At 55.3% G+C, this 25,295-nt stretch overlaps 1 protein-coding gene across 1 annotated transcript in view; it reads left to right on the top strand.

Moving 5' to 3' along the window:
* The first annotated feature begins 14,143 nt into the window (after window positions 1-14,143).
* Window positions 14,144-25,295, top strand: part of LOC100467244 (SH3 and multiple ankyrin repeat domains protein 3) — a 296,215-nt gene continuing 285,063 nt past the window's right edge. The window contains exon 1 of the mRNA XM_034644850.1: window positions 14,144-14,247. The gene's annotated coding sequence lies outside the window, so the exon portion shown is untranslated. The remainder of the gene's footprint in view (window positions 14,248-25,295) is intronic.

The following is a 25,295-nucleotide window of genomic DNA, read 5'->3' as shown; positions in this document are numbered from 1 at the left end:
AACCTCTATATAATAATGTTATAATTTAAAAGAATGCAAAACAATGTGAAGAATCACCCTTAATTCCCCAAATCAAGAGGCGACTATCATTTACTTTTTAGTGGGCATGTTCACATATGTTTGTGTTATTTATCGATGTATGCAAGCACGTGAGGCTTGAATACATATGTAACAAGAGAAATAGTTTCAAGCTAACCATTCTTCAATCTACAAATTGGAGACATTGCTATGGGTTAACAACTATATCTCACCTGCAAACGTTGACTGCAGGTCTGTGATCAGGCCATGGGTGGGGGCCTTCTCATTTGCTAAGTGCATGAGTCAGCTTTTGCAACAGTAACAAACATGCCCGAATCGTCCTGGCTTTCTACTGCCACACATGTGTTTCTTACTCTCAGGTGAGGGGCTGCCCGTGGCTCCGCCAGCCCCCCGAGCTCTGCTGGGCAGGGCTCCAGGCTGTGGGTCAGAGGAGCTTCAGGTCCGTTGGGCTGCACTCATCCCTCGTTCTGGGGCTGAGGCTGACGGAGCAGCTGAATCTGGCGTATCAGGATGTGTGAGGGTGCAGCTCCTGTGCGGGCTCAGAATGCTCAGTCCCATCCAGATTCCACGCAACAAACCATGCCAGAGCCACGGGGAGGGGACGTGCCCTTGGCCCTCGGCCCTCGGAGGGGCAGCGGGGTGGGGTGGTAGCGTAGAGTACGGCAGCTATTTTCAGAACAACAATATCGTCTGGGCACTGCACGGAAAGAAATAACAAAGGACGCTGGGCTTCTGCTGAGCAAGCGCAGGGCGTCAGACCAGCCGCGTGAGCGGATACTCTGTGGTCCTTGAGGTCTGGCTCCCTATTGTTTTCTGGACTTGAATTTTGTGCACGTTAGCGAGCGGAACATGCTTTACGCTATCAGTACCAACAATGGTCACAGCTAATAAAATCTCACCTTTTGAGCACTTACGATGAGCCTTGAACTCAAATTACCTCGCCGGCTTGTCAGCACAACTGGATGAGGTGGTCATCGTGTTCCCATTTGGGAGAAGACAGAACTGAGGTCTAGAAGTTACTGGGGGGGGGGACCAGGCAGGACTCAAATTCTGGTCTGTTTGACCCTGAGACCAAGCTCGTCCCCACTGGAGACTCCCACACCACTGGTTTAGGAGTGTGTGCATGTGCACACGTGTGATTTTAATACTCTCTTATCGATACAGGAGGGGAATAGATTGTGCGCTCCCGGGGAGAAGTTACCAATATCAGAACAATCCACCCATGGCGGGAGCCCTAGTCCCTAGGAAAGCCGAGCCTGCATTTCTGTAGAAAACACGGTCTCACCACAAGCCTTATGGCGGCCTGCGGATCCCATTTCTGGTTTTCCCTGCCCTCCCGGACACAGAGGGATATTACCTTTCCCCTCGAGGTTGCACGTGGCCACATGACATTCGTTGGCCAGTAAGGCCTGAGCGGAAACAGAAGGTGAAGGCATAGGAGAGCTGGGGGTGGCGTCTGCCTCTCTTCCTTTGCTGTGACAATTGTGGCGGCACATCAAGGATGGCTATTGTGCAGAGCTCCCCAGACCCACAGTGGTGAGCAAGAAACAGACCATTATGGCACGGAGCCACCAGGAGTCCAGGGATGTTTGTTGTCACAGAATAACTCGGCCTGCACTGGCTGATACGGGCTCCTCCGCCTGCCCCCAGCGTTGCGGCTCTGTCCCCTTCTGCAGGTTTTGTCTCCAGCCACGTCTTTAAAAACACACACACACGTCCTCCTCTATGACGTTAAGGAAGAAAATCTGAGCCTAGCGTGCAGTAGTCTTCGCACTCTGATCCGTGACCAGCCAGCCTCGCTGTTGGCAGCCCAGATGTCCCCCTTCTCTGGTGCGGGATGGGGTCCCCATCATAAGCCATGCAGCGGGACCTCTTGACAACGTTGCTGTCTGCAGACCGGGCTCTCAGCTGACTCGCAGGCCTGCTGGCGTTTCAGACCCACGTTTCCAGCCCTGTAGTGGGCGGTGTGGGGAGATGCCCCGGCTTCAGGCCCCAGCAGCCCCATCCGCCCCGAGCCCCCCGCCCTGTACAAGGATCATCAGCCCTTCCCCACAATTTCCTGGGCGGGGTGGTTTACAGCGACAATGGTGGTTATGATGCCCAGGACTCAGAGCGATGGGTCATGTTAAGAATAAAGCAAGCGCTGCCATGGAGTCTCGCGGTGGAGTCAGAGCTCCAAGCAGGACGACGTTTCGGTCCGGACCTCGCGGCGCCACCCGTGGGCACACACGCCCCTCTCCTTTGCACACGCGCCCTGGGGCTGGACCACGGAGCTCCCACTTCCCTTCCTGCCGCCTCGGAGTAAAGATCCTTAACTAGACAAGAAGCCACCGCACCTAGCCGCCCTTATTTCTTTAACCGTGTTTTCTGTTTAATTTGTTATTTTTAACAACACATGCAGTGACAAAAATTCATACCTGCACCAGCCTCTAAGCTCCCCCAGCTCTTATTATAGAATCAAAAAAAAAATCAGGTATGGAAGTAATCTATATTTAGTTGTTATTAAAAGAATTAATTGCATACTGCACAACTGTCTGCGTTTTCAGTGCATGGCTACGAAGGCTCCGTGCTCGACTTCGGCTGCTGCCTTTTGCAGGGGCAAAATATGGTGCCCTCTCGGCCTGCGGTGCTCTTAGTGGAAACCCTCCGCAGCGTCAGCGTTGAAAGGCACTCGGGAACCCACAGAAAGAAACCGAGAAGGAGCCATTAAGAGAAGGACTGGTTATAATTCCTGTAGTGCACATTTCCTAATTAAGTTATTACTGAGCCAATTAACCTTTAATGCCAGAGCCTATAACGCAAACACTTGGGTGGCAGGAGTGTTAAGTCACTGCTAATGAAGGGGGCCTAGGAGGATCTCTGGATGGGGCGAGGGTCCAGCTGAAACGCTCTTCTGTCCTCAGGCACTGCCCCTCATCAGGGTAGCAAGACCTTAGCCGCTTTGCTCACCGCTCCAGCCCCATGGGGATCCCCACTGCCAGTCTGCACACCGGCCACCGGCCCAGCCCCACCCGAGCACGTCCCAGGGCCACACTCACTCCCCACGGGCACCACGGGGATCTCCTGTCTTTTGTGCAGCAGTGAAATGAACGTTTGCAGCATCAGTGGGCACGGGGGTGGCACTTTCAGGTGGAATGCCGGGTCTCAGGGGTCCTGCAGGCGGAAAACAGGCACAGCTCACTGTGGATGAGAAGGGAGAGCGTAGCTGGATCGCCAGGCGGGCGCCAAGGAAAACCAGCGTCCCCAGACTGTTTCCAGGCGGTTTCCTGAGTATCTGTGGACATCAGCTTAGGGCAGACACAGGTCCACTTGGCAGAGCCATCAGCAAGAGCAGAGGGGGGCAGCTTTTACGGTCTTTAGAAAAACTCAATTAACTTTATTTGAAAATTTAATTGGAAAATCAATTCATTTTACTATTGTAAAAAAAAATGTGTATTCTCAGAATTCTGAAACTTGCTCTAAAATCAGTCCTTCCCATTTTCTCATGAGCCACCCCCAAATTCTTGAATTTGAGAGTGTGCTCTGAAAGCAGTGCCGTCGCGGGCTGCTGATCTCACGTCACTGAAAGTTCCGTGCGTGGAACCCCAGTTGCCGCCTTGGAGTTCCACGGACGGTACGTGGCCACCAGGAGCTGGGCGAAGTCTAACTCGCTTCCATGCGTCACTTCTCCAGGGGCTTGGTGGCAGCCCCTGTGCCAACTCCAGGCTTCTATTTCTAGATGAAATATCTGATTCTCTCCGCCAGTCTTCATCCTGACAATAGCGAGCACTTACCGCGTGTCTATTATGTGACAGGCTCTGTGCTAAGCCATGTTCTAGGCATCATTTCATTTACCCTCATGAAACCCAATGAAATACATACTATTATTGTCCCTCTTTGACAAACAAGGAATGTGGGGCTCAGCGTGCCCCAGCCGGCCCCCCAGATGCATCCAGCCGGTACACACGGAGCCGGGGCTCGGCTGCCAGGTGACACAGCGGGCGCCAGCTCCGAGCTGGACCCACCCACCAGGCTAGCCCGCCTCCTTCAGGATGGCGCCCATTCTCCGTCTTCCAGACTTTAGAAATGCATTCTTCCACCGGCCTGTTTGGCTAAATATACAACAACAGCACAGTTTCATGTTTGTTTTGTTGAGGGGGTGTGGGCAGGGTGGTTTTGAGGTCCAAAAACTTGCAGGGACCCAGTTAGCCGCAGCTGACATTGTTCATAACACAAATCAGAGAAATTCTGGGATCTAAGGAGCTTGGCTCAGCCCCCCTCCCTCTCCTTTCCCTCCTGCTCCTCTTCCTCCCAAACTCAGGCCTCCCTGCACCTCAGAAATGTGCCCGGGGCGGGGTGGGGGGTAGCGGCACACAGGGACAGGGAGAGGTGGTTTTCCCCACGAGAGCATGCTCGGGCTTTTCTCTTCAGCGTCCACCTTGACAAAAATTCAGTATTCTTTAACTCTATTATTTTAATAATCATAATAAATAAAAATGTCACTACATTAATAGCAATGTAACAATAACATAGCAATCATAAATAATATTGATGTCGTTACAGTAATAAGTACATGGTATTCCTGAACCCAAGGGGTCTGACTGTACAACATCCCGTGCACCCCAGGCTCCTGACACCCCCACTTTGCCCGTGGGGCATCACGCGGACGCTGGAACAATGCAGCGGGTTAAGGGAGGAGATGCATGGTGATGGGGGGGTGCAGTCTCAGCCCTGCAAACTCCACGCTTCTGCCCCCACTCGAGGGGCTAACGGCTGTTCCCATGTCTCAAGTCTATTTGTAGGAGGCATTTGACGAACAGGGGGGTCCGCGACACGGCATAGCAGCATTTCCAGTGCACGGCGGCCTTGGAGCACACGGGCTGGGTCTTGGCGGAGTCCAGGCCACCTAGGTAATAGCAGGTGCACACAGACTGCCGCCCGATGGCAGAGGGCGGGCAGGGAGGACAGTGGTGGGACATTGCCCAGAGCCTGCGGGCTGGTGAGTGTCAGCCTGGCTGGCAGCCCCAGACTCCCCAGTCGTGAGCACTGCAGCGGCCCTAGCTTACCCATCATGGTGGTCCTGCCCTGGGCAGGACAGTGGTCTACAGCCCCCCGGTGGGGGGCATGGGCCAGCAGCAGGCCCAGGCCCCTGGGTGGACTCCAGGCTGCACAGCCCCTGAAATGGCCTCCTGCGTCAGGACCCCACAGCCAGCCCCCACCCTGAAGGTGCTACGCAGGAGCGGAACTCTGTTTTCCTGCCCCACACCCTGCGGCTCATGCAGGTCCTGTCTAGAGAGAGGGAAGCGAAATCGCCTTTGATGAGATGATCCCGTTGTTTGACTCTCCTGCCGAGTGAGTAGCTCAGAGCAACCCCCCCCCCGCGCTGTCAGCAGAGAAGCCGATCAGACTCAGGTGGGAGGAAGTCAAATAATTTACTGTTTGACATTTTCTTTTGACTTTTATATTACCTCTTCCATCTAGAATTAATTTCCTTAAGTCTGACTTAGGGAAGGGCAAAGCCAGAAGGCTTTTTTCAAAGTGGGGAACCTACCAAATGGCCCCATCCGCTTCCCAGATGCCACAGACGAGATGCATGGCTGTATCGATCTCTTCCTCCGTGAACACGAGAAAATGTTACTCTCTCTTAAAATGCTGCCTTCAGAGCAGTGGATGCCTACAAGTCGATTCTCTGGACAAAAATCAACGCTCCATATTCGTACACACCGAATTACTACGCGGTCCTTGCTAGTGCGTCGTGGCCCCATTTCCGTGTTGTCCACAAGCATCTCTCTGGAGGGCACCACGCCGCGTGTCCCACGTGCATGTCTAGGAATGTCTTCTCTTGGAGGGGGAGGTGGCAAATGCCGGCCTCCTTTCTGTGTTTGATTCTGAGCTATTCGTGCCAGAATGTGTGTCGGATTCACCCCCCGCACACTGGGGTCCCTCGTGGCAGGGTTTCTTCCATTAAATTAATTCAGAGGCCAGGTTTGGAGGAGGTCCTCGAGGGGAGAGGACATGACCATGAGCTGGCTCTGGGCCATCGGAGGCTCCTCACTCCCTCCTGTCCTTGGAAAGCTCCAGGATGGGAGCCGGTCCCCAGGGCTCAGCCTTGGGAGAGTGACATGGGGTTGAGGCCACGGATGGTGTAACAGCTGAGCCCTGTTAAGGCCTCTCTGTGAACCTTGGGAGACGGGTCTGGAGTTCTCCTCGGATAGGAGTTCCCTTTCTTCTTACACCTGCCACCCACCTTCTGTGCCAGGTCTCTGCCTGCCGCCCACGTTTGGGCCTCCAACACCTTCCCTGGGCTCCAACATCCACCGGGCACTCTGCAGATGTGAGGGGCCCTGTGAATGGGCACCCAAGCTGGTCAAGACAGCCCCCCCCCACGATTTCCAGCTAGTGGAGGGAGAACAGGGGAGGGGACTCAGTGAGAACTGGAGGCCCATTGCACCAGGTGGGCTGGGACAGGAACAGACACAGGAGCAGAACAGGAAGTTTCCCTGAAGGGAGGGGATGGGGGAGCCCCTCCTGAGAGGGAGAGGTGGGGTGAGAAGGTGAGGACCCCTGAGGGCCTCAGGAGGAGTTTGGACCTGGCCCAGGGGGCTGGGAGCCCATGAGTTACCGCAGGGGAGGACCAGCCATATGGACCGTGAATGAGTCAGCAGGGCCAGAGCTGGGGGAGATTCACTGCTAGTGGGGGTGAATGGAGGACAGGATTCATGCACCTGCTGGGGATGGGGATTGGTTGGGTGCAAGATGAGTGAGGGAGGGTGTGAGGGGCTCCGGGTGCTGGGTCCTGGACGCCCCCGGGGTCCCTGGCATAGAGCCACAAATAGTCATACAGGTGTAGTGTGAACACCAGTGTATGATTTCTTTCGGCTAAGCACCTGGGTTACACACACACACACACACACGCACACCAGCATACATTCTGTACAGGCTAATTTCGTGGAGTTGCCAAGCTGCTTTCCAAGGTGGTGCTGTGCTCACACACTGGCACAGCCAGGGAGGGGGCAGGAGGGTCCTGATGCTCCCCACCCCGACCGGAGCTATTTTCCTTGAAGTCCTTCTAAGAGGCGTGTGGTTTCTCTGATGATTAAGGACATGGAGCACCTTTTCCCGCACTGCTGGCCACCTGCACCTCTCCTGCACCTCTCCTTTGGGGAAGGGGCTGCCCGAATCCCCCGCCACATCTGTGCGGAGCTGCTGATTTGATCAGGGCCGGGGTTAGGACCTGCTGTCTGGGGTACTCTGGATGCAAGTCCTTTGTCGGACCTGCGATTTGCAAGGATTTTCTCCCAGTCGGCCACAGGACTTTCCATTCTCTTTGTAGTATGTCTTGAGAGAGTGGATGGGCTGAACTTTGATGCGATCCAGTTTACCTATTTTCTTTTCTTTTATGGTGCACACTTTCGCTGTGGTCGCTAAGACCTCAGTGCCTGACCCCAAACCCAAACCGTTTTCTCCTGCTTTTCTCCTGAGGGTCGTGTTGCTCTGTTATATTGCTTTTACGATCCATGCTGACGTCATTCTTATAAAGTATGAGGTTTATTTGTTTCCCACATGGACGCTCGGCTATTCCAGTACCACTGAGAAGATTTTACCCCCTTTTAATATTTTACAGTAACTTTCCCTTTTCTGTCATTTGTCCATTTTTCAATTAGGCTTTTTGATGATTTCTGTTGCTTTCTAGATAGATGTCTACTTTGTAGAGATCCTTTATATACTTAGAATCTGTGTTAACTTTTTAATGTGTAGGTTTAAATTGTTCTCTGGCTGTTCACCCTTCCTTTCGCTTGATTTTGTTTCCTGGGCTGTTCTCCCATGAGAGGCCCTAACTCCCGTGTGGCCTGATTTCAACTTTCCCCTTGGAATATCTGACATGTTTAGAAAGGCCTTCCAGCTCTCTCTACCTTGAAATTCTGAGAATAATCATCTGTGGCTTTCTCTGATGTTTTATTATTTTGCTTTTAATGGCAACATCTTTTTTTTAAAAAAACAAGATTTTATTTGTTTACGTAAGGGGGGGCAGAGGAAGAGGGAGAATCTCAAGCAGACTGTCCCCTGAGCATGGAGCCTGACACAGGGCTCGATCCCATGACCCTGAGATCATGACCTGAGCTGAAACCAAGAGTCAGAGGCCTAACCGACCGAGCCCCCCAGGCGCCCCTCATGGCTACCTCTTCAAATCTGTGTCATTTATCTTTGTCGGGAGGAGTGGGTCAGAGATTTAGCTGTATTTCTCAAACACTGGTGGGCCAATAAACACCAATCATTGCCTAAAATGATTTTTTTAAAAGCACGTTTATGACAGACCAAATTCCATCCTGGGCTTTCCCCTGTCCCTTTCTTCTTTGAAAGTGAGCTGGGCGCGTGCTGGGCGCGTGCGAGGTGCCAGGCTGCGTGCGGGAGCCGCGAGACCAGGTGAGCAGGGAGACCCCAGACCCCCCGGAAGCACACAGCGCCCATGCCCAGACCACACTCTAGCTTTCATGTGAGCAGGCGGTTAAGGAGGGCCGGTGGCAATGAAATCCGGGGAAGGGGAGACAGGAGGCCACGGTGAGGCTGCTTTCATTTCTGCGCCAGCCGACGACACCATCAGTGAACTCCTGCTAATTACTGTAGCATTTCAGTATATGTAATTTGGGGCCTCCTTCACTTGCGTTCCTTCTGGAGGTTTTTCTTGCCATTCTGAAGTCCATTTTTATCACAGACTAGCAGATCTACAGAAAAAGCGTAAATCATAACCTCGCAGCCAGAGGAACTTTCCCAGCATGGCCCCACCCATGCGAGCAGCTCCCAGGCCGAGGGACAGCACATTCTCAGCACCCAGAAATTCCCCTTGTCTCCCTGAGTGCCAACGTCCAACAGCACAGATCACTCCTGACTGTTTCAGCCTTAGAGAGATGGAATTACGCAGCGTGTGCCTCTTTCACTAAATGAGCCAATGACGAGATGAGTCCGTGTTTTGCACATGGCAAGGGTTCACCTTGGGTGGGCTTTGCCTGCAGGAACGTGGCGCTGCTGTTCCTTCCCATCTCTGCGGAGCGCGGCGGGCCTCCTTGCACACACCTTCTGGTGCACAGACGCCCACAGCACTCCCGGGTGCGCACCTCTGAGGACAGCGGCCGGGTCCCAGCACACACCGCGGAACCACTTCCCAAGGCGGCTGTATCTGTGGCCACCCGCGGTGCCGCCGCGCAAGGACCCGGGTCCTCTCCAACGCCAGGGGCGGCCTGCTTTTCTCAGGTTGCCCAATGGGAAGGGGCCTCACGGTGGGCCTATTTTCCTTCTGTCGACTAATAAAACTGGGCACCTTCCCATATGCTTGCCCGCCGTTTTGATGGCCTCTTGGGCGAGGTCAGTGCAAATCTTTTGCCCATTCTTTTATTGGATTGCCTTCTTAATTTAGGCTTTTCTGTGTTCTAGATATGTGGGTTTTTTTGTTTTTGTTTTTTTTGCATTGCATGTTTATTCCTTCAGATAAACCACATGCCAGCACGGGGCTTGAATTTAATGCTGTTTGGAGGGAGAACTGCAGCGTCAAGATATCGACAGGCCCGTCTAAGAGCAGCAGAGGCAGTGACCCTCCAGAAAGCGAGTTGTGCTGACGCAAGCCGTGCTTCCGAGTAGATTACACACGTTCCCCACCATCACCTTTCTAGCAACTCTGTGCGGCTTCTCTCCCCACTTTACAGGAATGGAAATTACAGGTATGGAAATTACAGGAATGGAAATTGGAAAAGAGATAGGATAGGACTCTTGCCTACATTCAGCCAGTTAGAAAATCTCAGGGCCTCGCCAAATGCTACGTTTGCCTTCTTTTTAAAAATACTTAGCGTTTCTTATTGCATTTTCTTATTCAATTGCGTTGGCTGGCACCTCCAGAAAAATATTCGGTATTGGTGATGTTAGGCGCTCTCGTATCTTATTCCTGGATGGAATGAGAAGGATTTAGTGTTTCACATGGAACGTGGTGCTGGCTTGGGTTTCATATTTAAAACTGAACGATATTAAAATATTCTCAAACCACTCTTTTTTTTTTTTTTAAACTAGGAGGTTTATCGGATCAGACGTATCTCCTGGTAGATTTGCTGATAGGGACGCATTCTAGCATTGCTGGGATAAGCCTCGCTCTGTCATCCATGTTGTTTTTTCAAAGCTCTGCCGTGTTCTGTCTGCTGCTGCTCTTAAAAGTTTGCTTATTTGTTTGCTTGCCAAGCAAACCCCGAGAGTCTCCGAGCTGGTTATAACGGGACCTTCTGGTAGTTTTGATTGTGCAATAATCCAGTCAAGTCGCTAGCTTAGCTTGCAACGGCAAACCCTCTCCCTCCTTAGCGTGACTTCAGGCTGGCCTCGCTTCCCCTCATCTCCAGGGCAGTCCCAGCGGTCCCTGCCGGGGCAGGGCTTCGTCTTCCTCCACGTCACGCAGAACCACACGTCATTTTGGGTTTCCCCAGAAAGCTGTGCCTGAAACCAGGACTTGGGGACAGGCTACCTGCCGTATTTGAGAGGTGACCCTGCAAGCAGGAGCGAGGGAGGAGGGAAGGGGAGCCCCAGAGGGGAAGATCCCAGATAAAAGTGTTTTGTCCAGGTCTCTGCTGTAAGCGAGGGCGGCACCAGTGGCACCTCTCAGAAGCTGCGAAGTTTCCCTCAGCAGGACTGGGGGCTGGCTGGTGGCACTGAGCGTCTCCCCTCCCAGCCTCCCACGTGGCCGCTGGGACTGTCCACCGGGGCTGAGCTGATCCTCCCCTCCTCGGGCTGCACCGGCGGGGGCAGGAGGCCTGGAGAAGTCTCCGAGCAGGAAACAGGGAGGCCAGCCTCAAGAGCAGAGCCCCGGCCCCTCGCCTCCGGCCCCCTGCTCCCAGCTCCTCCAGCCCAGAAAGAAAAGCTCCTGAGCAGCCCCCTTGCGGTCTCGGATTCCAGGAGGAGCAAACTCGCCTTCTGCTCTCCTGGCGTTAGCAGCCCCATCTCTTATGACCAGACATCGAGCACACCTTCTCAGGAAGCTTTCAAAACAAATCCGTGGAAAATAAATTCACGGAAGTTGATGGAGAGAAGTAAACCTCGTGGAGGTACAGCAGGGCAGCTGGGAGGCGCCCGCAGAGCCGTGAAGGGATTTGTAAGATCAGGGAGTATTTATAGTATCGAGTTTGTGTCTGAGCTAGAAGTTGTTATAAAACTATGGAGAAATGAGTGACTTGTCCAATATCTGATGTGCGGGGTGACACGAGGGAAGCAGACCTCTTGCTGTAGTGGAAAACATATAGAAAAAAATGGCAAAAACATGGGGATCTGGTAGGGATGGGGGAAGGAGGCGAGCTTGTTGGCTGGAGCATCTATACCTGCCTTTACCTGATTTCACCTGTGCACACCTGCCTTTACCTGGCTCTGACCCCGTGTCCTTGGGCAAGTCCCATCCCTCCCTGCACCCCAGCTGGAGGGTGGGGTTGGGTTACTCCCACTTGGGCAGCCCGGGCATAGGGCTCTAAAGAAGTGCTGGCCCCCAGGTCCCAGACCCAGGAGCCGCTCTGGAGACAGGGCTGGTGCTGCGTGCAGCAAGCATCTGGGTTAATCTAAGCCACAAAATATTTATAATGTTTTTCCCAGGACAGAGGAGTTGGTTCTGTTTTGCCTCTCTTAACGGTACGGTGTCCCAGTTTATAGAACTCTGTAAAAGAGCTACCCTTTCTGGGAAGTCCTGGGGCGCTCTGTGCTCAGTGGGCAGCCCATAAAGGCTGTGACCGGTGGCTGATTGCTTCAGGTTTTACAGGAAAGAAGAGCTCATCAAGGAAACCGTATACCTTCCTGCAAGCTCATTCCAACATCATCATACATGTACGGGGCGGGGGGCGGAAAAGGCAGCTTACAGAAACAAAAACAGGGAGGTCTGAAATCGAGAAGCAAATAAGATGATTTCCCTTCCCCCACACCGAAACTAAAGCAAGGTGCCCTTAGGACATGGGCCACCCTGGGTCCAATGCAGACAAGACGGCTGACAGGCTCCGTGCTGTGTGAAGGTCCAGACCACAGCAGGGACAGGCGGTCAGGGGCGAAGGTGTGCCCCGAAAACCAAAATCGTGCGCGGTGAGTGGGAAGGGCTTTGACAAGGCGCTGTGGCAGGGTCCGCGTCCTGAACCTTTCACAAGACGCTCTTGACCTGAGGGATATTGCCTCAAAGCACAGGACTGAACTGGATATGCCTCAAGGGACACAAAGAAACTGGGATGTAGCAGGATGCATCCTTAACGTGCTGGAAGACGGGGCTCCCATGGAGGGCTGTTGCCGGGCAACAAACAGATCTGAGGGACCGGAGGGGTGGCTGAGGGACGTCCCCTTGGGTGGACAGGCTGGCGGAAGCCTGGGTCCTTGGGGAAGTTTCTGGAAGATAGCAGAATGCTTATGGCCCTTGAGCCCTCTGTGGAGACCCCAGAGATGTGTTCACAGCTGCATTATGGCCAGCTGCCTCCTCTGCTGTCCTCGGGGGGGGGTCCTAGAAATTTGGGGAGGAGCGTTTGGGGGGTGGGAGTCTGGTTGGAGGCATTGACATGTTGGGGACTTCTCTTTGAGTTGGAATCATAGGCAAACACACTGCTTTGTTTGGATGACACGATTTCTTTGCGGTCATGGGGTCTGATGTAAGTTATGGGAAGATAAAGCCGCCCCCCCCCCATAAGCCACATCTTGGATCTGCCACTGACAAACCCAAGGAACACGGGAATATTCTGCTGACCTACCCTCTTCCCCCACCGCAGGATCCCCCGTTTCCATGTCAAAGAAATGATGCCTGTTGGACCCTGCCAGGGCCTCATTCTTCCCGCTTAGGGATTATTATTATTTGATCGATTGCCTCCTTTATTCACTCAACATTTTATGAAGTCTCATGCTTAAGGAAGCAGAGGAGAGAAAAAAGGTTGCATCTGGCGGTTGCCCTCGAGGACTTCCAGTATTTGCTCCACGTGTGTCCTGAAATAGGCCCCAAACACAACTTTTTTTTTTTTTTTTAACCTAAGTGCTTTTAAAGACTTCTTTGAAATGTGGGACAATTATGCAAGCAGGGGAAAAAAAAAGTATCTAGAGCAAATATTTAACTTTGCCTTTGGTGTGTTGAAGTCACTGGCCCATGCAAATCTCTCAGGCATGTTCTGTAAGATTGACTTAAAAAAGTATGTATATTGTAATACATTATAAGCGTATAAAAATAAAGATGTATTTATAGAATCTCTGTATTTTTGCTGGGAGACCCAGAGTGGGTTTTGTATAATGGAAGCCTTCCTATACTGGAATCATGTTCAGCATCAGGGCCTGAGGGTGGTGTTTGTGCCCCCCACACCTCCCCCTCTGCCCCTCCCCCAACTCACACTGCAGATCTTAGGCAGAAATGGCTTTCCCTTCTTCCAGAACATTGGAAAACGCAGGACACAGAAACTTCCATAGTTTGTGTAATTAGTGAATTATTAGGGGGTTGAGAAGTTATCAGCCAATTGCTCACGCCACAGGTTGGGAGGAGTAAATCCACCGTTTCACAGCTGGGAGCGGGGCGGGGGGGCAGGGCTCATGACAACCCCCCTTTGGGTTTTGGCAAACCTGGCAATCCCCAAGCCCTGGATAATAACAGGATTCCTGGGCGTCCCTGGAGGCTGCCTTTTGCCGCCTTTCGGATTCATCTGAGCGGTTGGCTTTTATTCCCCTACCCTCACCCCGAATCGTTCCTTGCTGGGAGGGCAGTGGGACGGTGGAAGGAAGGCGCCAGGTGGAAGGTGGCCTGGGAGGCAGATGGCGGCGTACGGCCCAGGCACAAAGTTTTCATCAGCTCTGCAAACGCGGTGCTGAGCCGTCGGCCTCTGTATTTCTGAATCCAATTAACATAAATACTCTGGGGCGGGAGCCGGCTGTGTTCGGGATAATCGCGCAGAGCGAACCGGGCTTTACAAAATTAAAGGACTTTTTGGTCCCAGGGCTTGCTCCGGGAAGGGGGGCGGCGAGCCACGCAGCCCGGGGGGGCGGCGGGCGGAGGCGGCCCCCGGCGCCCGCCGTCTCCNCGGGGCCGCGGCGCCCCCCACCCCACCCCCCGACACCTGAGCGGCCGCGGCTCCAGCGACTCCCGCGCTCCGGCCGGACTGGGCGCGGCGCCGCTCGGGTCCCCGCGGCCGAACCAGGTGCGCGCGGACGTCGGCCCTCCCCGGGGGCTCTCACCCCGCCCGACTCCCGAGCGGCCGCCGGAGCAAGGTAAGGCGGATGCGGGGGGCACGGGAAGCTGCGGGAGAGGGCCGGGGGTGGCCCGGAACGACAGTAGGTGGCCCCTGGGCGCCCGACCCTGCTCACCCGCTGCATTTGGGTGCGTCTGGATTACAGGAGCACCAACTACCGGGTAAGCGCAGTACTGAAGCGGGGGATGGGGGGTTGGGAAGAGGGTTCCGCGCGTCCGGGTGGGGATCGCTTCTCTGTAACGACACCTCCCCCCCTCCCCGGCTTCGTTTGGGGTAGGGGCCGGTTTAAAACGCTTTGCAAGAGGCGTGGGCGCAGAGCGCAGGAGCACCTTTTTCGTCCTCCTGTCTCACGAACCCCCTCACCGCTAGTGTGCCCCGCGCCTCCCGCTGGGGCAGCACAGACCTACCTCCACCGCCTGGCGGGGGTCTGGTTGCCCTCGGTCGCCACCCGCCGGCCTGGGGACTCGGGTCCGCAGGCTTGGCGGAGGAGCGGGCTCGGGGCCGCCAGGGGGCGCGCGGGGGGCGGGGACCCAAGCCGCGGTCACAGGGTCCCCAGAGACCCTGCAGCGGTCACCCAGCCCCGAGCCAGCTCACAGAGGCCCCCATCCAGGTGCGCGCGGCTGGAGCAGCGGGCTCCGGGAGGCCGGAGCCGGAGTACCCGGCTCAGGCCCGGGGGGTCGCGGGTCGGGCCCCCCGGTCCTGGGGTCGCGCAGTGCCGGCGCCTGGTGCCCACCTGCCCTCTGCGCGCCCTGGCCGGGACTGGGGAGGGAGGACCGGACTAGTGCAGGCGAGGGGCCCCGGCGGCCCGCCCGTCGCCGCCCGTGAATTATGCAGGAGGCTGGCACCGGCGCGCTCGAGTTGCTCAAGTTTCCCTGGCAACTTTCGCCCGGGCATCCCTCCTCCCGGAGGCCGGGCAGCTTCGCCCGCGCAGCCCCGCGGCCCAGGCGCCTCCGCAGGGCTGCCGGGGAGCGGGGCGCGCCAGGAGACACCGACCGCTCACTCGCCACCGGAGCTGGGGCCGCTGGATTGCGCAAGCAGGTGCGACCCCCGTGGAGGACCTCGCCCGGGATCGGAGGGTGCGGGGATCGGGTGGCTCTCGCCGCCCGGGTTCGGAGGGTGCGGCTGCGCAGTAGATAGACCTCGCCGCCTGTGTTCGGAGGACGTGCGGGTTGGGGTGGACCTCCCCGTCCGGGTTCGGAGAGCGTAGGGGCCGGGGTGGACCTCGCCGCCCGGGTTCGGAGAGCGCAGGGGCCGGGGTGGACCTCGCCGCCCGGGTTCGGAGAGCGCAGGGGCCGGGGTGGACCTCGCCGCCCGGGTTCGGAGGGTGCGGCCCCTCGGTGGACCTTGTCGCGCGGGTTCCACCGCTGTGCTCGGGATTCGAGGGCGGGCACGCAGGCGAGGTTTGTGTTTCCATGGGGCTGGGGGCGTTCAAAGGGGGCGAGGCCGGTGCTCTTGGCCATGCAGTTCGTGGAGGAGCTTTTAAAGCGACCCTGGGCAGCTGGAAGGAAGGCGCTTAGGCAGCTAAGGTCGCGGTACGTGGGGGCCTGGTGGGCCGGCAGCTGTGGGCACGGTCCTGGGAGTCCTCAGAGGCCTTCCAGAAATGAAGTGGTTTCCACCTGGAAATTGGAGGTAGTAAATTGGATGGTTTCGTGACCTCTTTTTTTTTTGTTCGAAACTCAAGTTCGAATTAATGAGGTCAGTCCTCTAATTAAATTAAGCTCTAAGAATTAGGTAATTTCGGAAGCCCTCCGTTGAGGGCAGCGCTTCGATCTCTACCTGGCGCTCGCCCCTCGCCCCTTCTGCTTGCCCTGCCGGGGGGGTGGCTATCGCCCCTGGTTTCTGCCTGGACCCAGGTGCACTGCTGTTACAGGAGAGTCAGGGAGGACCTGCTGGACCTGGGGGTTTCGGCGTGTCCAGAGACTCCCGGGGGGTGGCTGCGTTTGAGACCCCAGTTTTCACAGGGCTCGTGGGGGATAAGAAGGCTGCGGTGGCCTGGAGATTCGTGCCCACTGGGGGTTCCATGGTCATTCTTGGGGGGGGGAGTCAAGATGGCTTTGCTAGGGGCTGTTAAGAAGGGGGTAGGTGGAGTTTTGCCCCCGAGGTGCTGGTATCCTTAGGGAGGCCAGAGGGAGACCCTTGTCTGAATAGGAATTAGGCTGTCTTTTTTTTTTTTTTTAATTTTTTAAAGATTTTATTTATTTATTCAACAGAGATAGAGACAGCCAGCGAGAGAGGGAACACAAGCAGGGGGAGTGGGAGAGGAAGAAGCAGGCTCATAGCAGAAGAGCCTGATGTGGGGCTCGATCCCATAACGCCGGGATCACGCCCTGAGCCGAAGGCAGACGCTTAACCGCTGTGCCACCCAGGCGCCCCGGAATTAGGCTGTCTTAACAGTGGCTGAAGGAAGCCGGTGCCCTCACCCTGCTAGGAGTTCCTGGTTTTCCAGGAAGGAGGAATTGGGTGGAAAGCCAGGGGCTCCCTTGGGCCCGCAGGGAAGTTGCTGCAGCTGTTCAAGTGTCAACAGGAGTGCTTGATGAAGGGGGTGATTTTGCCAACGAAGGCAGCTCCCAGTGGGCACTGTGGACTCTGCTGGGCTGCTTTGAACAAATCCCATCACGTTTGGGGAAGGGGGCGGGGGGGGGGGGGNGGGGGGGGGGGGGGGGGGGGGGGGGGGGGGGATGTTCCCGCCTACCCTCTGCCAGCGTCATTTGCTTGAGAAAGCCCTGTTCAGATACAGCAGAGTTCCCCAGGGGCTCTCGTTCAGTTCTTGGGCCAGTTCTTGGGGGCCCCCCAGCTGACTTGTAGGGGTCGCCTTCTGCTGCTGCCTTGGTCCGGGCCTCTGGAGGGCCCTGTCTGGAGGGCGCCCTGGCCATCCGGGGTCAAGGGTCAGATGTGAGGCATGCCACCAGCAGGAGATAAAGCAGTCCTCAGATAGCATCGCAGTTCTTTCCATCCGTGGTGGGGGAGCAGGCGAGGTGGAAGAAAAAGCTTGAAAGTAAGGAAAACATGCAGGAGTTGGCCAATACGCGGGAAAACCCTAGGAAAAACGGATTTTTATAGAAAAGTAATTCTTTATTTTACTGGCGTTATTCGCGACTATGTCAGAGGGCCAATTTACAGAGTTCTGCTGTCCTTGTCATCTCGAGTGAGTAATGGGGGTTTTCCAAAATGGCGCTCAGCTTTGGGAGTTGAGTTGCTAAGGAGGCCACAATCTGCCTCCTGCGCCAAAGGAATCCTGGGGGTGAAGCTCCCGCCTGTGTCCTAGCCCCATGACCCCTGAACTCTCATTTCTCAGGCACTCCCCCCTCCTGCTGTGTAATCTGCAGGCCCAGCCCCACCGGAGGCTGGTGGAGCCCAGAATCCCTCCCTGGGAAGCCCCGGGGAGGGAGGGGTGTGGCCGGAAAAGCCCGCAGCGGGGAGGGGGAATGTGCAGTTACGGCCTCCCCTGGAGCCTCCCATTGTCTTGAGCCCGTGGGGGGGGGCAACACGACATTTATGACCTTCCTCAAAGTGATCTCTGCAAACCTACTGAATTCTCAGCTTTGACCGAGGAGGTGGGGAGGAAAGCACCCCAAACAAAAGCCAGTTTAAGAAAAATCTTTGGAGTCCCCAACCCTTCGCCTGGGTGCTTGTGGAAAGACGGTGGACTGATTGGGCGAAGGGCTTACAGCCTGGATCCCCAGGCTGCGTGACTCTTGTGACGAGGCCCCTGCACCTGACGCTCCTGCCCAGTGAAGGGCCTGCCCTTCTCTGATGGTCTGACGTGATCTAGGGTAGGTCACATTTTCTGTGTGTGTCACATCAGAGGGCCTGCCCTGAGTACCAGGCCAGGAGCTGTCCACGGGACTGCCCCACCCCCACCCCGGGAGCTTCTGGGCGAGGAGGGGAGGAGAAGGGGTGGGCTAGTTCATGCACAGTGGGACCAGGGTTGTGATAGAGGTGACCTTTGGGTGCTGTAGGGCACAGAGAGGGTCTCCAGCCTAGCCTGGGGGAGGAGGGGGACGGGGATATGGAAACACCTGTAGGAGGTCTGGGTCATCCAACCATTTCTTTGCCTGCACTGCACTGGGACCTTGGCCGAAATGGTCTCGTTCTTGTTCCAAGAGTGGGGGACCCCTGACAGTGCCGGCAGCCACAGCAGGGGACAGCCAGTATTCCCACTTGCTCAGTGTTACTCCCAGCAGGCCTTGCAGGGCACTCTTGCTATCGATAACCTCATTCAGGCCTCAGCTCCAGAGAGAGCTGCGCGTCTCATAGATCAGGAGGCCCAAGCTCAGAGGTGGGAGGCCACTAGCCCCAGGCCACACAGCTAGGGAGTGGGGCTGCTGAGACTGCAAGCAGCTGGGGAGAGCCAGCCCAGCCCTCTGTCTCCCGTGCCTGCCACACGAGGCGAGGCGCGCAAGCAGATGACCCCGCAGGAAAATTCATCTGGTTCACAATTACTCCTCTTGTAACTGCTTTCCGGAAAGAGCTACTGTCGGCGAATGAAAACCAGAGTTTCTCATCAGACCTCTTGATGTGATAGGCCCTTTTATTTTCTCTGGAAGCAGATTCAAGGAATGTTTTGGAGTGGCTAGGGAATGTGACTGTCATTGTCTCGAGGAGTGGGAATCCCGAGGTCAGTCTTTGGGGGATGAGTTTGCATTGGGCATGAGCCTTCCTACCCCTCAGGGGGTTTCCAACCTTAATGGGGGAGGGGGAAGGTGAGCGCGGTACTGGGGCAGATCCGAGAGCCTGCCCAGAGCTGAGGGTCGGGACCCTGGTGTGCAGCTGAGGCCTGTGTCTCTTTCTGGGACATGAAGCCCGTCAAAAGCCTGTGGGACTGCTAGGAGTTGTGTTCAGCCGCAGTGGAGAGCAGGACTCCTGGTGATTGGCTGCCAGATGTCAGTGCAGGGAGGGGGTGGGGCCTGCGCCAAGTGACAGACTGGGACAGTGTGGGAAAATTGTCCTTGTGGGGTTTGCCAAGGACTCTCAGGGTGGCTCAGTGAGGGGTGTGCGCGTTGAATCAGGCCACTTTCCTAATGTGAAAGCTGCAGATTTCAAACGCTGGACCTCAGGGGTGGGGTGCTCCTGGCCACCCCCCCACCCCCAGAAATTTTGGTTGAGGCCAGAGAGGCAGAACTGGAGCCCCCCGAGGGTCTGCACGTTCAGGAGTCCTGGGAACACACTGAGCAATGCTCAAGGTTTCGGTGGGAAGGATGGCTGGCGCGTCCTGAGCTGGCGGCTGAGGGGACACAACCGGGAGGCATCCATTAGGTGGATAATCATTGCAGACCTGCAGAGGCCGTGTCTGGCCGGGCAAGTTTCTTCAAAGAGATTTTTTTTGTTTTTTTTTTTGCCTCTCAGCTCCCTAATAGCATTGTTTTTAAAAACGGTGTGCCCCCTTACGTGTTTCCTGCACCATTCTGTGTGAAAAATTGCAAAGCTGACCAGATCTTACCCTGGACGCCTTCCCGCTCGCTCCCCATTCTGGTCGTACCCATCGAACGAGGCTTCCCGTGCATTTTTAAGTCAACATCTAGAATTATTCTTCATAGGGTTCAATATTTGCAGAGGCTGGAGAACCTCATCTGGGAGGTAAATATTGGCACTTTAGAAGTAACTGTCGGCCAACTCGAGCTGTGTCCTCTGCTGTCTAACGCACCAGGGACGTGACAGCCTCCTTTCCTTGGCAAACAGGTGGAGGACCTCTGGGGACTGTTCATTTCCTTTGCCTTCTGGAAGGTCTGCTGCGACCCCCCCCGCCCCCCAAAGAGAGTTATCCTGACGGAATAGACTTTCTTGCTGGCCGGTCCTTTATTCATGGATCTAGCATATTTCTCTGCAAGGAAAATGTACATAAATTGACTTTAAAAAATTTTCCTGTGACCTCAAGTCGCTAAGTATCCCCCAAAATCAGGTGCGGATCGAGAAGGCAGTGAGCTCGAGCCCTGTAACCGTTCTCCCGGGAACGCCCCTCTCAGCCGACGGGCGGTGGGTGTTTCTGGGGTTTTCATTAAAGACTTGGCTAAGCTACCATCCTGTGTTTGGTATCGGGAGCCCTTCCCCACGGCCCCCCACACCCGGTTTGGAGGGGACTGAAGGTGGGAGGGGCTGCTGGGGACGGGGGACCCCAGAGGCCTTTGTACACCGAGAAACCTCTGGAGACTGGTTCTCTTCAGACTGGCCCCTTGTGAAGGGTCCACACTCCTCTTGGAAGCCCCATGTCCGGGAGGAGAGAGAAATGGGCCACATTCTGCCCCACCCTCAGGGCTCCTGCAGGTGAGTCCCACCCTGGGGACAGTGTGGACACCTAGGTGACAGTAGTGACAGATGATGCCACCTGAATGTTCCCTCAGGAGCCAAGTCCTGCAGACTGGGTGTCCTGCTCCAGAGTGTCCCTGCTTGGGGTTCTGGCCCCTTCCTCCCTGGGTTGAGAAATCAGAAACCACACCCAGATTCCGGGGCAGGGTAGGGAGGGGCAGGGAGCCAGGACCTAGGACCAGGTGCTTTCCGGGGACACTCACAGAAGGGCAGGATGCAGCTGCCTGGTGGGTCCTGGAGGGCCTGGGCCCAGGGAGAGGGTCACACATCCTGAGAGAGCTGAAGGCCAGCCTGGGACTCTGGGGGGCAGGAACGCCCTGTGGGGGCAGAGGGGACTGTCTGCTGTCTCACTTGGACCCCTAAGAACACAGAGCAAGCACAGCTGCCACCGCTCAGGCCTTTTCCTGCACCCCCCCCCCAGTCTTCTTCCTGATTTCCATGGTGTTCTGTGCTCCCACCATAGGGGGCCTGGCCTATAGGCATTTGACCCTGCTTCCAGCAGGGCCCCAGGCAGACCAGGCCCCAGGAAAGGACCTGGGTCTCAGAGTCCTGAAGGGGCTCTTGATGTGACGTCACCCCAGGGTGGGGGTTGTTTGTTGAAAACATTGTGTTGGCTGGAAGGCATCACGGGTACAGAACCAGCCATCCCTGGTGGCTCCAGACTTTCCCTCCTGCGCGCACGGTCAGCTCCACGAAGCCACGAGTTGGTCAGCCCCAGGCTGTGCTTTCTTGGCCTCAGTCAGAGGTTTTCTGACTTGGGCCAGCCTGCGGGCTGCTCTCAGGCCTGGCCTCGGGGACGTCAGTCGGGTTCCCAGCTGAGTGACCGGCCGGGGTTTCTGGGCTGAGTCTGGCAGGATTCTTGCTGGACGGATGCTCTTCCGTCTCGTTCCATCTGCCTGTGTCTTTGGGTTGCGGGGGATGGACACCCGCTCGGACCAGGTTAAGGGGCTATATTGTGGGGACACTGGGGTCAGCCCTGGACCCTCTGTCTCTTTGCCAGTGGACCGTCTCAGTGACTATATCATGAAAATATTGGTCATAGAGAGTGTATGGGGCACCTTGGTCCCTAAGTGCTCTCCAGATTCGGATGTCATCCTTCCCGCAGCCCTGGGCACTCCAAACATCACCCCCACACTCCAGGGGAGGTACCCAAGGCAGAGGGCATTTACCTAACAGCTAAAGGTCACGTGGCTGAGGCAGGACCCTGCACTGGGCAGCCACTCGCTCTGCTGTGCAGAATTGCACCTGTCCCTGCCCTCCCCGCGGGAGTGCGCAAGGATTCTCGAACTTTTGGGACCCCAGAGAGCTTTTGGTTCATATGCATTGTATCTTCCCGTACGTATCCTATTAGACAATTAAAAAGAGAAGTAAAAATATTTAAATAGTAATACCTTTAAAAATAACAATAATAAACCCATACATGTTAATGTCAATAACATTTTTATGAAAAACAGCTATTTTCCAGAACAAGAAAAGCTTTGGTGAGAAGAATCTCATGGCTTACATTTTTGCAAAGTCCCTTTCGTGTCTGGTTTAGCAGAAGATGGCTGGATTCTTGTGTCTGCCTCTGCACTGAGCCTGTTGCTAGGGCCTGGCCGCTGTGTGCAGCTTCTGGAAAACCCCACAACACACTTGGAAGGGGTGCGAGCAAAAAGATGCTATGCCTTAGTATTTCTGTGAGGACGTTTTGACTTCACAGAGGCCTAAAAGGGCTTTGGGGAACCCCTAGGGTTCCTTGGGCCACACGCTGAGGACCCCTGGAAAAAGCCTGGGACCAGCCATTTGCACAGGGTGTGGGTTTGAAAGCTGGCTTCACCCTTTAGTCTGGTGGATGTTTCCAGCAACGCCTGTCCTTTTTCTTGTCATTAGGATGCATCTGTCAAGTTTAGTTGGGGGCTATAGGGGGCTATGGTGGGGGTCCCCGCCCCAAGGGACAGGCCTGCTGACACAGAGTTTAGGGTGGTGGGATCCAGGCTCAGGGGAGGCAGGCAGCTGGCTCAGTCCACCGTTGGGGTCTGATAGGGGCGGGACCCTTTGCTGTTAAAGGTGTAACTTGCAGAGATGTCTGAGGTCACCAGCTGGGGACCCAGGCGGTTCCTTTGCTGACACTGGTCAGGCCAGAAGGCTGTTCCCCCATGAGGGTGTCCACGTGTGCAAGGAACCAGGGGACAGAGCCACTGGAAGGAGGGAGCGTGGGGGTCGTGTGACCTCCGTGGCTGCAGATGGGAGCACGCAGCCTGCTAGGCGTCCAGCTGTCTCCCATCCCAGCCCACTGGCTTGGTCCTCAGGCCGCCCGGGCAGCCCTGACAGTTGTTTCAGGGTGAACATTGTCCCTGGGACCTTGGAGGAGCAGCTCCTGTCACCCCCTGTGTGGGAGGGGCGGCTGGCACTGGCCTGGCCTCTCCCTCCCCATGTTTCCTCTGGGGCTCTCGCTAGAGGAGGGGCCGGAGGCCCACCTGAGCCCTGGGGATCATGGAAAAAGAAGTTGGTTGTCCTGTGGACCAGACGCTTAGCTTTTCAGGGGAGGCCCAGGCTTGGGGTGGTGGCCGGGGGCACGAGTGCACCCCGGGGGCATTGGTGGATAGGGGTGCTTGCTCCCTGGCCTGGGGGAGGGTCTAGCACTTGGCTTCCCCACTAAGCTCTGCGTAGTTTCTGGCAGGGTAAGGTGGGGGCAGCAAAGGCAGCTTTTTAAAATGAGATGAAACCCTCTGCAGACAGGGCCCCCGCTGTTGGCTGCCCCCATCCTGCCCCCTCTCTTCCCAAGCTTGGATAGATGTTTGTTGAATGAATACGTCTCTCAAGGGGGCGTTTGTCACCAAGTGTGGAATGGAGCGCCTGTGTTTATATTCTGTCCCCACTTTGGCCCCGGCCCCTCTGGGGGCAGTAAGGCCCTGACAGTGAGTTCCCTTCTGGTGTTTATGCCATTCGAGGAGGCAGAACTGGGGACTGAGCCCTGGGGTTAAGGGTGGTTTAAGTTCTGATTTGTTCCTGTTTAAACCCTACTACAATGCTTTGTTGCTGAACGATCCCTGGCCAAGCTGGGATGTCTTTGCAAACTCTAGTAGCTTCTTTACTCTGTAAATAACAGGTGGACCTTTTCTGGTGAACTCGTAATGGTGTCCGAGCTCACCCCCTCACAGCAGGGATGGAGGTGGGAGGCCCCAGGAGGAGACTGTCGCTCAGTATGGCTTTTTGGGGCACTGGTCCTTGAGTAGTATGAATGCAGAAGGCCCCCAGAGCAAGGGTTGACGTACCCATAGTCCCTCTCTGCCCAGCCCTGGGGAGAATTGAGTTTCCCTAGGCTTCAGCTGAAAGGGGGACACCTTCTCCAGGGGAGAAGACGTGTTGCTAACGCTCCATTAGGCCTCTTCCCTGCTGTGTCCATGGGAAGGGGACCCAGGGCTGGTAGGAGGCACTGGAGGGTAGGAGACCCCATGCAGGTGTGAACGAGGGTCCCAAGGCACCTAGACCGAAATTCATGCTCTCCTGTGTTGGTTTGGATGCGTATCACCCTCCTCCCTCCACTGCAGCAAAGTCCAAGAGGGCGGGCCCCTTGTCCGTCCTGTGTGTCCGCGTGTCCTAGGGTCTGGGGCGGTGCCATGAGTGCCACCATGACGGGCATTGCCCTTGACTTGTTTACAAAAATAAAGCATTGGGGAGCTTGGGCGGCTCAGTTGGTGAAGGATCTGACTCTTGATTTCGGCTCAGGTCATGATCTCAGGGGAGATCAAGCCCCGCATCGGGCTCTGTGCTCAGTGTGGAGTCTGCTTGAGATTCTCTCTCTCTCTGCCCCCTCCCTGCACTCATTCTCTCTCTCTCTCTTTCAAATAAATATATAAATAAGTAAGATGTTTTTATCGAGATATTTTCATTTTGATATTTTTATATGTCTTTTTATCAAGATATTTAAACATCTTACAGATCTCCCATCTGCAGGATGCAATTCAGTCGTCTTCGACGTATTCATATAGTTGCTCAATGGTGGTCATCACTGTCACTTCTAGAATGTTTTCATTGTCCACCCCCTTCCAAATCTCAAACCTGTTTGTCTTCACGCCCCGTTTCCTGCATGCACAGCCCAGCCCTGGCAACCTCTCATCCCCTTTCTGCCTCTGTGGGTTTGCGCAGTCTGGACATCTCAGAGATATGAAATCCTGCGGTGTGTGGTCTTTCATTCACTCAGCAGACTGTTTCCAGGGTTCATCTGTGATCTGTGTTCTAACACATATCACAACCCCGTTCCCGTTTCACGGCCCAATACTACTCTGTCATGCGGATCCATCACATTTTATTCATCCTACAGCAGTTGATGGACATATCAGTTATTTCCCCTTTTTGGCTTTTTCAAATCAGCGTATGAGTTTTCATGTGGGCATGTGTGTTCATTGATCTTGGCTGTTTACCCAGAAGTGGGAGCTCTAGGTCACGTGGTGACCTGATGTTTCACCTTCTGAGGACCTGCCAGACTGTTTTGCACAGTGGGTGGACCACTCCGCGTTCCGGGGTTCCACTTTGCACACCTCCTCACCAGTTCGTGCTGTTATCTGTCTTGAGTGTAGTAATGCTGGGGGTATGAGGTGGCATCTTCCTGTTCATTTAGTTGTATTTCTTCCATGATGAATGATCTGAGCACCTTCTGTGCTTGTTGGCCATTTGTATATCGTGCTTGGTGAAATGTCTTTTCAGATCTTTTGCTCATTTTTAAATTATTTTTGAGGGCTCCTTTTATTATTTAGTTATAATAATTCTTTAGGTACAGATTTC

The sequence above is a fragment of the Ailuropoda melanoleuca genome, chromosome 16, assembly GCF_002007445.2.
Source record: "Ailuropoda melanoleuca isolate Jingjing chromosome 16, ASM200744v2, whole genome shotgun sequence".
NCBI classification, from domain to species: Eukaryota; Metazoa; Chordata; class Mammalia; order Carnivora; family Ursidae; genus Ailuropoda; species Ailuropoda melanoleuca.
The sequence above is the reverse complement of the archived record's forward strand: the minus strand, read 5'-3'. Positions and strand labels throughout refer to the sequence as shown.